The 12788-nt window shown below is 43.4% G+C and overlaps 1 long non-coding RNA gene across 1 annotated transcript in view; it reads right to left on the reverse strand.

Moving 5' to 3' along the window:
- The window catches only part of LOC131090806 (uncharacterized), a 133074-nt gene that overhangs the window by 49262 nt on the left and 71024 nt on the right, over positions 1-12788 (reverse strand). The window contains exon 3 of the long non-coding RNA XR_009115340.1: positions 7878-7946. This is a non-coding gene — a long non-coding RNA (uncharacterized LOC131090806). The remainder of the gene's footprint in view (positions 1-7877; positions 7947-12788) is intronic.

Raw genomic sequence — 12788 nt, forward strand, 5'->3', positions numbered from 1 at the left:
TTTTCAAACAGATCATCTTTACCTACCTGCTGAGAATGGCTTTTCCAAAGGTGGGTGTTTAATATTTTCTGAAAATTGTTTTTCTTTAATGAGTCCAACCTCAGGCTCCCAAGGCGAAAGACACCCAAACTGTGAATCATTTCTTAAAACTTTATCCCTGTAGCAAAGTTAAATTGCCAGGTTGCATTTTCTTTTCTAAATCACTTTCTCTGCATTTTAATTCCTTTCAGTTTGACAGCCTTAAAGCAGACAGATCAGGCTGAACCAAAGATTTCACCAAGTCTAAGCTAAGCCCGTTTGAAATGACTGCAATGTTCATTTCAAACTAGGAATTATAATGAAAAAAGTAATTTTTCCCTCAATGTGTGGGTAACAGCCCTGGGCAGGCCCTTTTGAGAAAACAAATGCAACAGCACAATGTTGATTGAACCAACCTGAAAAAAAATTAGCAGGACCACAAATTTGCAAAGAGGTTTTTGTATTCACCCCACTCTACTTGACTGACTAGTCTGGGTAGTGCTAGTCTTGGCCTAAAGGCTACAGAGACTCTTATTTTTGGTTTGTGCTGCCTGCTGCAGCTCCAGCAGCCTGATTTCTGTGCTGCCTTGCATATGTTCACCCACAAAAGCCGTGGACTGCTCTTTTCCACAAATCTGTGCCACGAAAGCTGCCATGGCTTTGGAGCTGCTCCACATGTTTGTCTGGCATGTATCTGGGATGGGAGGTGTGTTATCAGGCCAGCCTGGAAGCGTCAGGTGCTGCCACAGACACTTGGTAATAATGCTCCATATGCAGGAAAAGATGGATGGTATCGTAGCTGGGATATTTTTTTTTTCCCCAGCAAAATGAGAGCTGTAACATTTCACATCTCCTGCCAGAGAGGACACTACCAGCTCATCACTTGCAGGCCCAAGCTGATGATCTTTATGTGCTGTAGTAACTGGCTCTCCAGCACTTCTTTGATGATAATCATAATTCCAATTCATAAAATACAACCAGACAGTATTCCTTGAGCACAAAATTTGTGTTATTTATAGACCCATTTCCCAGCATCTGACATTTCTGCAAGAAATCTAGATGCTATCTTCACTCTAGTCACCATCCGAACCTCTGAATAAATCTACAGTTCCATGACAATCTACAAGAGAAAGAGACAATTAAAGCCCTTGGGTTATCACTGGATCGCCAAGTGATACCAGAGTTGTCAGGGGGAGGTTTCTGATACCTGGTGAAGCACCTGCTCTCTTGATGAAGGTCATCAGACCTCAACATGAGCTGGACCATTCCCAAGCCCTCACCTTTGAGTGGACAAAGCATTCAGACCCCACTGCAGGGTCCCCTCTGCCCACAGGGAGCAGCACTCACTGTGCTGGTGCTGGGCAGGATAGAAACTTGGCTCTGTCATCGATTTTATTCCATTTTATTACTCTCAGCTCTTCCAGAGTATTACGAACTCTCAGGAGACCTTTTAAGACATTTGCTGATGCTTCACTTATAAATCAAATATCTCTTTCCTGGATACTTTGCTATGCTCCATTCTCCTCCTGAGCTGTGGTTACAAAATTCTGTGAAGAACTGAGCCCACTTCCACCTTCATCCTGTCTCCTCCAAAAAAATTTAATGGAGAAATTTTCCCAGTGTAAGCTTAGGTTTTAGTGCTCAACCTGTTTTTTGTTACAGCTTAATGAGATTAATCACCTCTCTCTCCAAATGATAATTGTAACAGGTAAAACCAGCATTTCACTGCTCTTTCTTGATCTGCAAAAGATTTTTTGAGCCCTGTGGTGTTGGGTGGAGGTGGCACCTCTTCACCTTCCTGACAAGGCTGTGCCAGATGATGCCTGGGAGTGTGGGCACTTCTGAGACAGGAGAAGGCTACTGGGAAAGAAGATATTCTCAACCAACATCTTTTTTGAATTGAAATTAAAAGCTGAAAAGATTTATTACAGTAGCATATTCATGCTGCTATATTTAAGGTGATGTCAGTATTTCTCAGCATAATCCTTCTTATTCACTGAGGATTAAAACTCAGCCATAATAAAGTAGCCCGAACCGAGACTTGTCCTCAAATGTTTCCTATTTGAAGCATTAATTTTATTTTATTAAATTAAAAATAAAATCAGTTCAAGAGTTTTTTGGGATTGGAGATGAGAACAAGGGGGGGGATTCTGCCAAGTCACTTGCCCCTGCTGATTGCCAGAGAAGTCAAGAGATCAAGGCAGAGAAAATGCTGCAAGGAAAGAAAAATGTTGCTGCTTTTCTTACTTTGAGCATGGGATATCAGCCTATGGACTACACATAAACTAGTGATAAACATTCAAATAAACACAAATTCCTGTCTGCACTGTGGCCCTTCCCATGGTGCTCCCAGGATTTTTGGGCACCAGCTGAACTTTAAAAAGCCTGGGCTTCCTCCCTGGAATCTGTGTTTACCCTTGAACATGCTATAAATAATTCACAGGTTTATCTGTTTAAATGATACATAAAATGGCAACAAAGCTACTTTGCTTGTGCAGTAGGAACAAATCTCTATAAGGGAACTTGCTTTTTTCCATTGTATTTTAATTTCCAAAAATATCTAGTTTTCTGACTTCTTTTTTGAAGATGGCCAGTATTTTTGTTCCTTAAGCTCACATAGGAACATGAATCATAGTTCTGATCACGCTAAAGAGGTTCTGCAGGATTGTTTTCCCCTTTGGGCCAGGTGTAGGGCTCCAGGTCAGGATCCAGCTCGGTGTGCTGCATCAGTAGGGTATATTCAGGACAGGGAATGCTCAACGAGCACGTGGGAGCAGGAGCAAACCAAACTCATTGTGGGATGTTCCCTGCATTGGCCATGCTCAAACCACAGCCTTGGGCACCAGCTGCAAAGAAAGACTGGTGGCTGTGCTGGCCCTGGGCACAGGGAGCAGGTCTGCCTTAATGCAGCCCTTTGGTCCGAGATAAGGATGAAATGGTGCTTTGAAGCTGAGATAGCAAAAGGAGGGGAAAAATTATAAAGCTGGTGAGAGAGCTTGGTGCTGCTCATAGCATCAGAAATAGCCAGAGTCAAGGGTGTCCCTCTGGGGGGTTTTAATAGGAAACTCTCCCAAGAGCATGGTCCAGCTGGAGGAGGAGGAGGGAGGACCACAAAGATGGGTAGTTAGTGTCGTTAGTCCTGGAACAACATAAATCACCAGGAGACTGTCCTTTCTGAAGCTAAGACGCAAAAATCTGGGGTTCAGAGAGACTGTGGAGCATAAATATGTTAAATATGCAAGGTTTGGGTGATACATACCCTGGAAATGTCAAATTAAATTTACCTGAATAATTTCAATCAATATCCTTTGGGCATATTCATGGGTTTATGATCTTTAAGCTAAATATTCTCATGCCTTTTTTTCCTGAATTGTCCATGTGCACAAAGTGCACCTGCAAAGAGAACCTTTAAAGAGCAACTGCTTGATATTTTAATTCCAGAAAACTGCTCAGACACTGCTCTGGAGGCAATGACTAACTTCCTCTCTGGCTTGTCTGTGGAATTCATAAGTTTAGAATTAATTTGGGAGGAGGGTGATGTTCTTGCCACTTTACAGAGGGAAGCACTGAGTCACAAACAAGAATTCTTCAAAGTGCAGTAATTGCAGAACCTAAATTGTGATGATGCAGGGCTGGGTATCTCATGCCCTGGGGTGCTTGCACTACCTGCATGCAGCTGGGGGAGTTCAGCACCTCTCTATGGCCAAATTCTGGGCAACTTGCATCTATTAATGACTCCAAAAATGTTAGAACCTCATGTAGGAACTCTGTGGAGGGAGGTGGAAGGGAATAATACATTATCCAGGTGTTTGGAGACAACTGTCTTAAAACCAGGCTGACCTATCTAGTTGTTTTTATTGAGATTTTGTTGTTTGGACTGAAATTTTCTGATGGAAAATTTTGAGAAAATTTTATGTAATAGTGACTAGAGGTTTCTGAGGAAAAAACAAAAAGAAAGAATGAACAGCAATCTGCTCTGTTCAATTTTTGACTATTACAGGGGGATGTGGAAGGATTTTATGCTGGGAATACGCCTTTTGAAGTTCCCATAAAAATCTGTTCAAATTTGGCCGTGCTAAATGCATTTGTGAAATTACTATTTGCACATGCTCAGAAGAGTCTTTTTTAATTTTATATTTAGCAGCTAAAATCTCCAGAGAACCACCTGAGCAGCTTGGAGCTGTGCCATAGCCACAGGCTGATCAGACTCCAGCCCAGAACGTCAGCGTGAAATGTGGGATGGGGAGGGCTTTTCCCAGAAGAGGGAGATTTCAGCCCTATGGATGAACATGTGAATGGCACAAAATAGATGTCATTATACTCTCAAAATCCACAGATAGTATCAGTAGAGACAGAACCACAGTCTTTGCAACTGCCTTTGCAAGGCAAGCAAAATTCAGAGGAGGTGGAGCTGTCAGACTGTTTGCAGTAAATTTTGAGTGATGCTGCTCTCTGAGCACATCCCTGGTTTTGATGAGGTTTGTTGTGTGCATTCTCTGGGCAGTCACTGCTCTCATTTCCCTGCTGCAAAGAAGGAACCATCCCAGACAGAGAGGTGGCACAGAACTTTTCCTCCCACCTTCGCCACTCCTTGATTTTTGGAAAGGCAGCAAGACCAGCCTGTCAGCTGTCTGTCCAGATTGGGTGTATTAGTTTAGAGCAAGAAGAAAACATCCTTGCTGAGGCACTGAGAAGCCATTCTTGCTCAGGGATGGAGCAACCAGGACCTTTCCTTTGCATGTCACAGCCCTAGATGTGTCAACACATGGTTGGGTCAGCAAAGGGGAGTTTTACCTGGCTGTGGCCACAGTGAGATAAATGCAGCAACGCTGTTAAATAGCATTAGCTATTTATTTGCATGGCATTTAATAGTGTTGAATAAAGGTCAGTGTGTTCTCACAGCCTTGCCATTTGTGTTGAGGAAAGCAGAGCAGCTGTGGCTCTTCTCCCCATCTCCAGGATTTCAAACTCCCTTATATTACAGCCAGGTATTCAGAGCTACTTTTTATGAACCCACTCCATAAAGAGAGGTTTCTCGCCAAGAAAACAAAAAGAACTTATCTTAAAATTCCCATCCCCCATGACAACAGAGACTGGATTGCACCCAGATGCAGAAGGAACAGCATTTCTCCAGGACTCTAACCTGAAAAGTTTGGCTGATACATTTTTCTCTGGGTCATTGCACATCATCCATGTGCTGTCCAACATGTCACAGGCAGCCCTGGCTGTGTGATGTACTTGGAATGTCCTTTGGTCCTGTATCTTTTATATTTCAGAGTGAGCTGCTGCATATCTACCCTCTGATAATGTTCAATTAGAAGGGAGTGCTTTAGGACCCATTATTGTCATCTTGCACATTTCTGTGCACCCCTCACACTGTCTCCAGTCCCAGCAGGTACCTGTGTGTGATGGGAAGTGGGACTATGTCCCAGCAAACTTCACAAAAGTCTGTTTGTTGCAGATGCGGTTTCTGCCTGCTCTCCTATCCTGGTCCAAGTGTCTGAGAGTGGAACACCCCTAATCCCACCTTGCAGGTCATGGTGGAGCTACATGGACTCAACCCCCAGCCCACACAAATTAAAATAAAACATCTCTCTATGATCTCTTTCAAGAGGATTTAATTACAGTGAGATGAGGAGCCTCCATCTAGGGGTTTCACCTGCTTTGGTTTTATACCTTTTCCCAATAATTTTCATGGCCTTCCCTTATGCTCTGTAAGGCTCAGGCAGTACCACAGAAGCAGCAATATTTCCCTAAAAGAGCCATTCCCAAATGTCTCCTTTGGCTTTTTCATAACTTGGTACTGTACCAGCTCTTCTCACCGAGCTACTGTGTGGAATAATGTGCCCAGGCGAGCATTGTTACACGAAAACACAAATACTGGAGATCCTAACAGATGGAGGAATCACACTGTTTTGAGGGAAGGAAGGGCAGGATAGGAGCAGGAATATCAGAATGAGTCTTGCCGTTTACATATAACAAGCTACAGCTATATTTGGATACGCTGAGGCATTCACAACCTTCCCAATTGCCAGGCTTTCAAATACACACATTACCACCAGAAGTGCTCTTGCTTAAGTGCTCCCATCTCCAGGATTTCCTCTGAAGTATCTGACTGAAGTAATGTAAAGTGCATTTCAATTGGCAGTGAATGCAGGTTAAATGGTAACAGCACAACAGATCCAGTGTTTGTTCCCTGGGCTTTTTCTTTTACCAGTCTCTTTTTTTTACGAGGTTGGTTACTTACTGTAGCACTGCATTCAGGCACCTTCAGTCTATTAAGCCTCTCTCCTGACCCTCTATACAACTGCTCGAGGATGCTGTGAGCTATATCAGTGCTGCTTTAGTACACAAAAAAGTGAGTAAATGCACCGCTGAGTGCACAGGCTGAGCAGCACACGGTGGGTAAACTCCCTTTAGAAATCTGTGCACTTGCATTTACCCTTGGCTACACTGCCGAGCTGGCTGGAGACTGAGCCAAGTGCCACGGATCACTTTGGATTTGTGTGTCACCTCCCATACATGTTGATGCAACATCAACTATTTAACCTTTAAACAGAGTGCTTTTCTAATCCATTGCATTGGCTGAAGGACGTATATTGTGCTAACAAAAAAGCCAAGTCTGCACTGAGCAATGAAAAATCCCCCTGCCCATGCCAGACACTCTCTGCCTTCCATTGCTGAGCCAGTGCTGCTGCACTGCTCTTTGAAAAGCAATCCAAAAATAGGGAAAGAAATTATCCTAAGTCACTGGTGCTGTCCAGAGATGCCTTACCCTGTCTGGACCTGAGCAGAATCTTCCTCATCAGAAAGAGGAAAGACTGTGTACAAAACTGGGGAATGAATGCTCCTGCCAGTGAGGCATGGGGCTGATTTATAATGGAAAAGGGACTAATCTGGGCCATGGATGTGCTAATGCACAATTGGTGTGTCAGGGAGAGGACAGGGATCAGCTGAAGAGAGACACAGAAGTTGCCTTCTCCTTCCACTTCTGTACCACAAAATCAGGCTGAGTGTCTTCTAAGGGAAACAAAAGGAGGGATCACATCCTAAAACTGCTGTGTAGTGCAGCCAGGCTGAGGCTGTCCCACCAAACCCCTATTGTACTGTGCCTATGAAGAAGAGACTGGAATTGAACTGCTGCAGGGAACTTGCTTGTGCTTCACATATACACGCTCAAGAGGATTTTCTTTTTTCTTCTTAAAGCTGGGAGACATTTTTTTTTTCAGATCCATCTTTTTGGAACACAAAGCGGGAGAAAAAGGAATGTTCCTTTAGGGCTTTGCTGAATTAAACCCCTTCCTGAGCATCCTTCAGATCCGGATGTTGGCACCTCCTCGCATCTTCCCCATGGCTTCTCTGAAGCTGCACCCATGATAGATGTTTAACATGCTGTAATGCATATTCCTGTGTAATGACTTTGGTGGGGCCATTACCATGAGTTACACCAGTGACAGATTGATACTTAAGTCAGTATATGTTTGCATAATATCTGTCTGCATTCCCACGTAGCCCCCCATTACCAGTGCACATAATGACTGCACTGAGAGCCTCATGACTGCTGGGCTCAGCCCTAGTCCCTGCCACTTATTGCCATGGCACCCAGCACTGAATCACTGAGGGTGTTTAAATAGGCAGGCATTAATTTATAGAGTAAATCATAACGAAATGGAGGAAATAAGTGACTATCATTGGCACTGATTTGATCTAATGGAGCCTCACAGTAAATTGTTAATATTCTCCCAGTGTATTTCTTTTTTTTTTTAATGAGAAAACCAAACAAAAATATAAACCTTTGTTCAACTTGCCCCGTAAATGCCAGGTGTGAGGTTTGCTGATGATGTACAGATCCAACTCACCTACTCCCTGCTGCTTCTCCAGCTGGGGCCAGGCTCTCCTCCTTGAGGTTTCAGCAGACACTCAGTAACCTGAAATTTGGAGGAAGACACATTTATTGCTCTCTCCTCCTCTGCCCTTTCCCTTTCTTGTCTGGGAGAAGGCAGCTTTTGGTTCACTGGAGTGGAAGTTGGCTGTCCATTTCCTGATGGCAGCAAAGAGCAGACTCCCATCTGGTTGATGCAGATGCCACTGTTTTGACTTTATCCAGGTGGTCACCCAGCAAACCCTGTTGTGCCTAATTATTTAAGAGGGTTGTGAAACACTAGGTGATTTTATATACCATATGTGCTAGAAAACATAAGCATGAAGATGCTGAGACTTAATGATGTGGCAACTTCAGCTCGGAATCTTCCATGTTTTATGGCTTAAATCTGACCTTTCCCTTTCCTGTAATGCACTTTGTAGCATTTAGCATGAAAGAAGAGCAAACAGAATTGGAGATGGGGAGGTTATCAGCAGCAGTTACAGAGCCATCCTCCACCCTCTATCGAGATAAAGCACTTGACTTATTTTAGAATATCCACCCTAGCAGGAAGAAGGCAGGAGGAGAGAGGGGAGAGTCTGCCTGTTAAATAGAATTTCAAGATTTGGAGTTCAGAGAATTTCTTCATGGTGTTAGAGGAAATCACAGACCTCCTTGCTCAGAGAAAAAAAACAACACACAAGGTCTCCTGCTCTGATTATTAATTTATTTATTTTTAACCTATGTAGTTTGTTGCTTTGACTTCTCAAACAATGGGAAGGTACAAGGAGAGAAGGATAATAAATTACATTCCCTCCTTTTTGCCATCACATGAAACCTTGAGGGACTGTTCAGCAAGCTGGAGCTCTTATCTGCCTTTGGGCGATCTCATTATCAAACCTTCATTTTGCTCCCCAGCAGGAGAGATGGCCTGCAATGTATGATAACCTCTACTTATGAAACTCACACTCCAGAAATCTCTGATAATAGGCCAGCTAAAATGGAAAAACCAAAGAGCAGGCACCAGGTTTTCAGCCACCAATATAGACTACACACACACAGAGGCAGGTACCCACACATTTACATGTTTTTAGTTTTTATTTATATTTCTATGCACCAGCCCCATTCTGATGGCACCTCCCAGAATTAAAACCACAAATTTAATAGGAATAATATTTTCCAGCATACCTGAAATAGTATTTTCAAATAAGCCTGTACAATATAGGAGCCTGTATCCCATCTCCCAGAAAGGTCAGTGAAATCAGTGGGAATTATAACCTATCTAACCTGCTCAGGTGTTTCTATAAATCCCATTAAACACTTATTTAAAGACAGTTGAAAACATGAGCTGTAGGAACAGAAGTAGTTCCTGGGGGTAGAGAGAAAAAGAGGAGAAGAGGGATAAAGATAATCAAGTTCCTTAAGCACTTGGGCAGTTTGATTAATACAATGTATTAATACATGATAGAATATTTTTTATTATTTTTTATAATCTTTCCTATCATGATGGCACTCTCCAGTTAATCCTTCATCCTCCAAATCCCCCATTTCTGAACCCTACATCTCTCTATAGATCACTGAGGAATAAATGGGTTTGCAGCACTCCCAGTGCAACCCACTTCTGGGTATGGGCTACAGAAGGTAAGAGACTGAGATTTGTGGAGTTCATCTGCAAATCCGAAAATTCCTGTCCATTTTTCCTGGTTTAGGCTGTGTATCCTGCAAGTCTCCATGTCCAGCAAAGAGCTCCAGCTGACAGGGGGCCACGAGGGCACAGCCCAACCCAACGCCTGCTCACCCCAGTGTGGGAAGGTGAAGCCTTGGGTCGTGTACCAAAGGTGAGGAGGATTTTTTGAGCTGGGAGAGGTCTCCAGAAGGACTCCCCTGCACACACAGCCCCACTAATCCATACATTCCCTCTGGCAGGGCTGTGTTTCCCAGCTCCATGAGCTCCCACCAAGGGCAGCTGCTCTGCCACGGAGCAGCTTTGCTGCTCTCCACAGGCAGGGGATTAGGTCATGGGAATCTGCTACAGCTCAGCATCCCTTGGCCATCCCCATCCCCATCCTGCTGCCATGCCAGAACTTTCTTATCATAACCTGAGAATCCCAGGCTGTGAACTTAATTTTTATCTCCTTTTGTTCTGTACCACTGGGAGATGCTCTAGAACACAGAAAGTGGAGTGAAGGTAAAACACCAGGAAGCATCCTCAGTCCACCCCCTCTGTTTTTGTTTCTACTTTCCTATTGGTAAAAAAAGTCACCAATAGTCAGCTGGTCTCCCTCACTTGTGCAGGAAATGCAAAAAATATATTTGCTCTTGTAAAGCCTCCCTAGGCATAGCACACTGCTGCAAATATGATAACACTTTTAATTATATTTTAATATATCATACAGATTATATTTTCATTATCTTAAAAATCAGCCTGAAAAATCCCAGCTAGTGAGAAAATAAAGGCAAAGAACAAAAAAATTAAGGTATAAAACTATTTTTCTTATGAAGGCAAAATAGGTCTTATTTCCAAATTTCCTTAAAATGGAAACAAATAGGAGAAAACAATAATAAAAAGCTGCAGTGAGGCACGTGAACAGACCTTGTTGGGATGGTTTGTCCTTGCTGAACAAAAGAGTAAAAGTGAGAGAATTCCCCACATTTTTCTGCACTGGACCTTGGGCACACGCTCATCTGGGGGCTCATCACATTTCTCAAACAAGCAGAGGCAGGAAGGGAAAGGGATCTCTCTTATCTCAGGGCTCCCAAAGCAGGGAGAGCTCATCCATTCATGCGTAGGGAAGGGAATCATTGCCCGTTTCTCATCCCTAGAGTTGCTCCAGGTCGTGTTGCTTGGAGCAACCTGGTAGAGTGGCAGGGGTCCCTGCCCAAGGCAGGGGCAGAGATGAGTTGGAATGAGATGAGTTGGAATGAGATGAGTGGGAATGAGATGAGTTTTAAGGACCTTTCCAGTCCAAGCAGTTCTGGGATTCTCTGATTCTTGTGGTCAGGCTGTGGATCATTACCACCACACCCACCAGGAGGGTGAGCAGGAACCAGCCCACACTTACTCACACCAAATGATTGCATTATTTTATTAGATTAGAGGCTCTCATTTCCAACGCCAACGAATCCAGTGCCTCTCATAAATAACACATATCCTCTTAAAAGAAGTTTAGGTTTTCTTTAATGAAAACCAGAATCACCCTAAAATAGCCAAGGCAGAAGGCAGATCTGTCTGGGCAGATTGTTAAGGAGGCCTCGTGAAGACAGCAATTTGATCAACAAAGTCAAGTGTACTGCAAATGAACAGAGGTCTTTGGTATGGAAATGGGTGAGGAAACAGGTGGCAGTGAAAGCAGACCCCTTCTTACAGAGTTTTTGAGGTCTTCTCAGCTGTTGTTTTAGATGAGATGAAAAAATGAAACCTAAAAACCAAGGCAATAGACCTCTCCACCCTGAAACTTTCAGTCATATTGCACAAGGGGCATGGGGGTGAGCCTGGTTCCAAGCAGAAAGGTGGGCAGGGAGACGTGTCGTGGGAGTTTTGTGTTCCCCTTGGGATGCCTTTGGCAGCTGCAGTGTGCCTGGAGCTCTGGGCTTTGTGGTTTAAAAACCCTAACCCTAGGCAGCAAACCCAGCCGAGGTTTAAGGCTGATTCCAAGGAAAAAGCTGTGGAGGAAGGCATGTTGTGGCAGTTTTGTGTTCCCCTTGGGATGCCTTTTGCAGCTGCAGTGTGCCTGGAGCTCTGGGCTTTGTGGTTTTCAAAACCCTAACCCCAGGTGTAACCCTAATCCTAGTTGAGGTATAAAAATGTGCAATGGGGGGAGGCTATTGCCAATTTTACAGGTGGGGAGGGAGCCATTGCCAGAGTGCAGTTGGCTTTCTGGGAGCTGGAAGGAGACACATCTCATGCTTGTTCTCCTCTTCCATGCAAAGGGCCGGTAATTATCTCTTCCTTCCTGTAGAAATGTTACAACAAATATGGCTGTCACCTTTCATTGCTGCATGGTGAACAAAAGGAACAAAGAGAACAAAAGAAAGAGTGGTTTTGCTTACCTGGTCTCGTGGGTGCCTGGATATGCATGAGTCAGGAGTAAAGGGGAGAGTGTATTTGTATTATTTACTGTGGATAAGGCAATCTGGGTGACTGTCTAAAAATTTATTTAAGTTTTTTGAACTGATTAAAAATTATTCTTTGGGAAAACCCTTCTCTCTTTCTTGGTGTCCCACCGTTAGGTTTCTGGCTTAAAATGGAACTTATTTGAAAGTCAAAAAATGCAATCATGTCTCCCTCACTGCCATCATGCAGAGTACAAATATTTGCTTTCTCTTTTTTCCCCCATTTGACTTGCTGGTAGTGGCCAGATTTCTGAATTCATTTTGATGACCAATGTCCTATGAAGATGGAAAATAAGGCAAAGGAATTAGTGTAAATAAAGTACTTAGAAACTTTGGGGTGCATGTTAGTTCCTTCCCTCCGAAGTCACCCTCAATGCTTCTCCTTATATGCAGACAAGATAAAATGGAAAATGTTCAATACTCCTAATCACTTAAAATATCTAATCTGAGACACAGCCAGCTCAGAGTCCAGCTCTATGCCTGTGTATTTTTTTTTTTTTTTTTGCATGGCTCCCAGGTGCTTTTCCTGCCTAAATGAACAGACACTTTGATTTGCCAAACTGTTATTATAGGGGAAAAAAATAAATTAGAAGGTTCACAGTGTTCACACTGACTGCAAAATTATTTCCTGAGTTGCAGAGAGAACACTTTGCACTCATCTGTCTGAAGTCTAGCAGCAAATGGAAAATTACAGTGTAAGCAAAATTCCCCCTGGCAACTGTCTACGTATGAAACATCAAACTCTAGAAAGGACTAAAAACCACAGGTCACAACATGGAAGGACCCCAGAGAAGAG

This window comes from Melospiza georgiana, chromosome 17, assembly GCF_028018845.1.
Source record: "Melospiza georgiana isolate bMelGeo1 chromosome 17, bMelGeo1.pri, whole genome shotgun sequence".
Classification (NCBI taxonomy): Eukaryota; Metazoa; Chordata; class Aves; order Passeriformes; family Passerellidae; genus Melospiza; species Melospiza georgiana.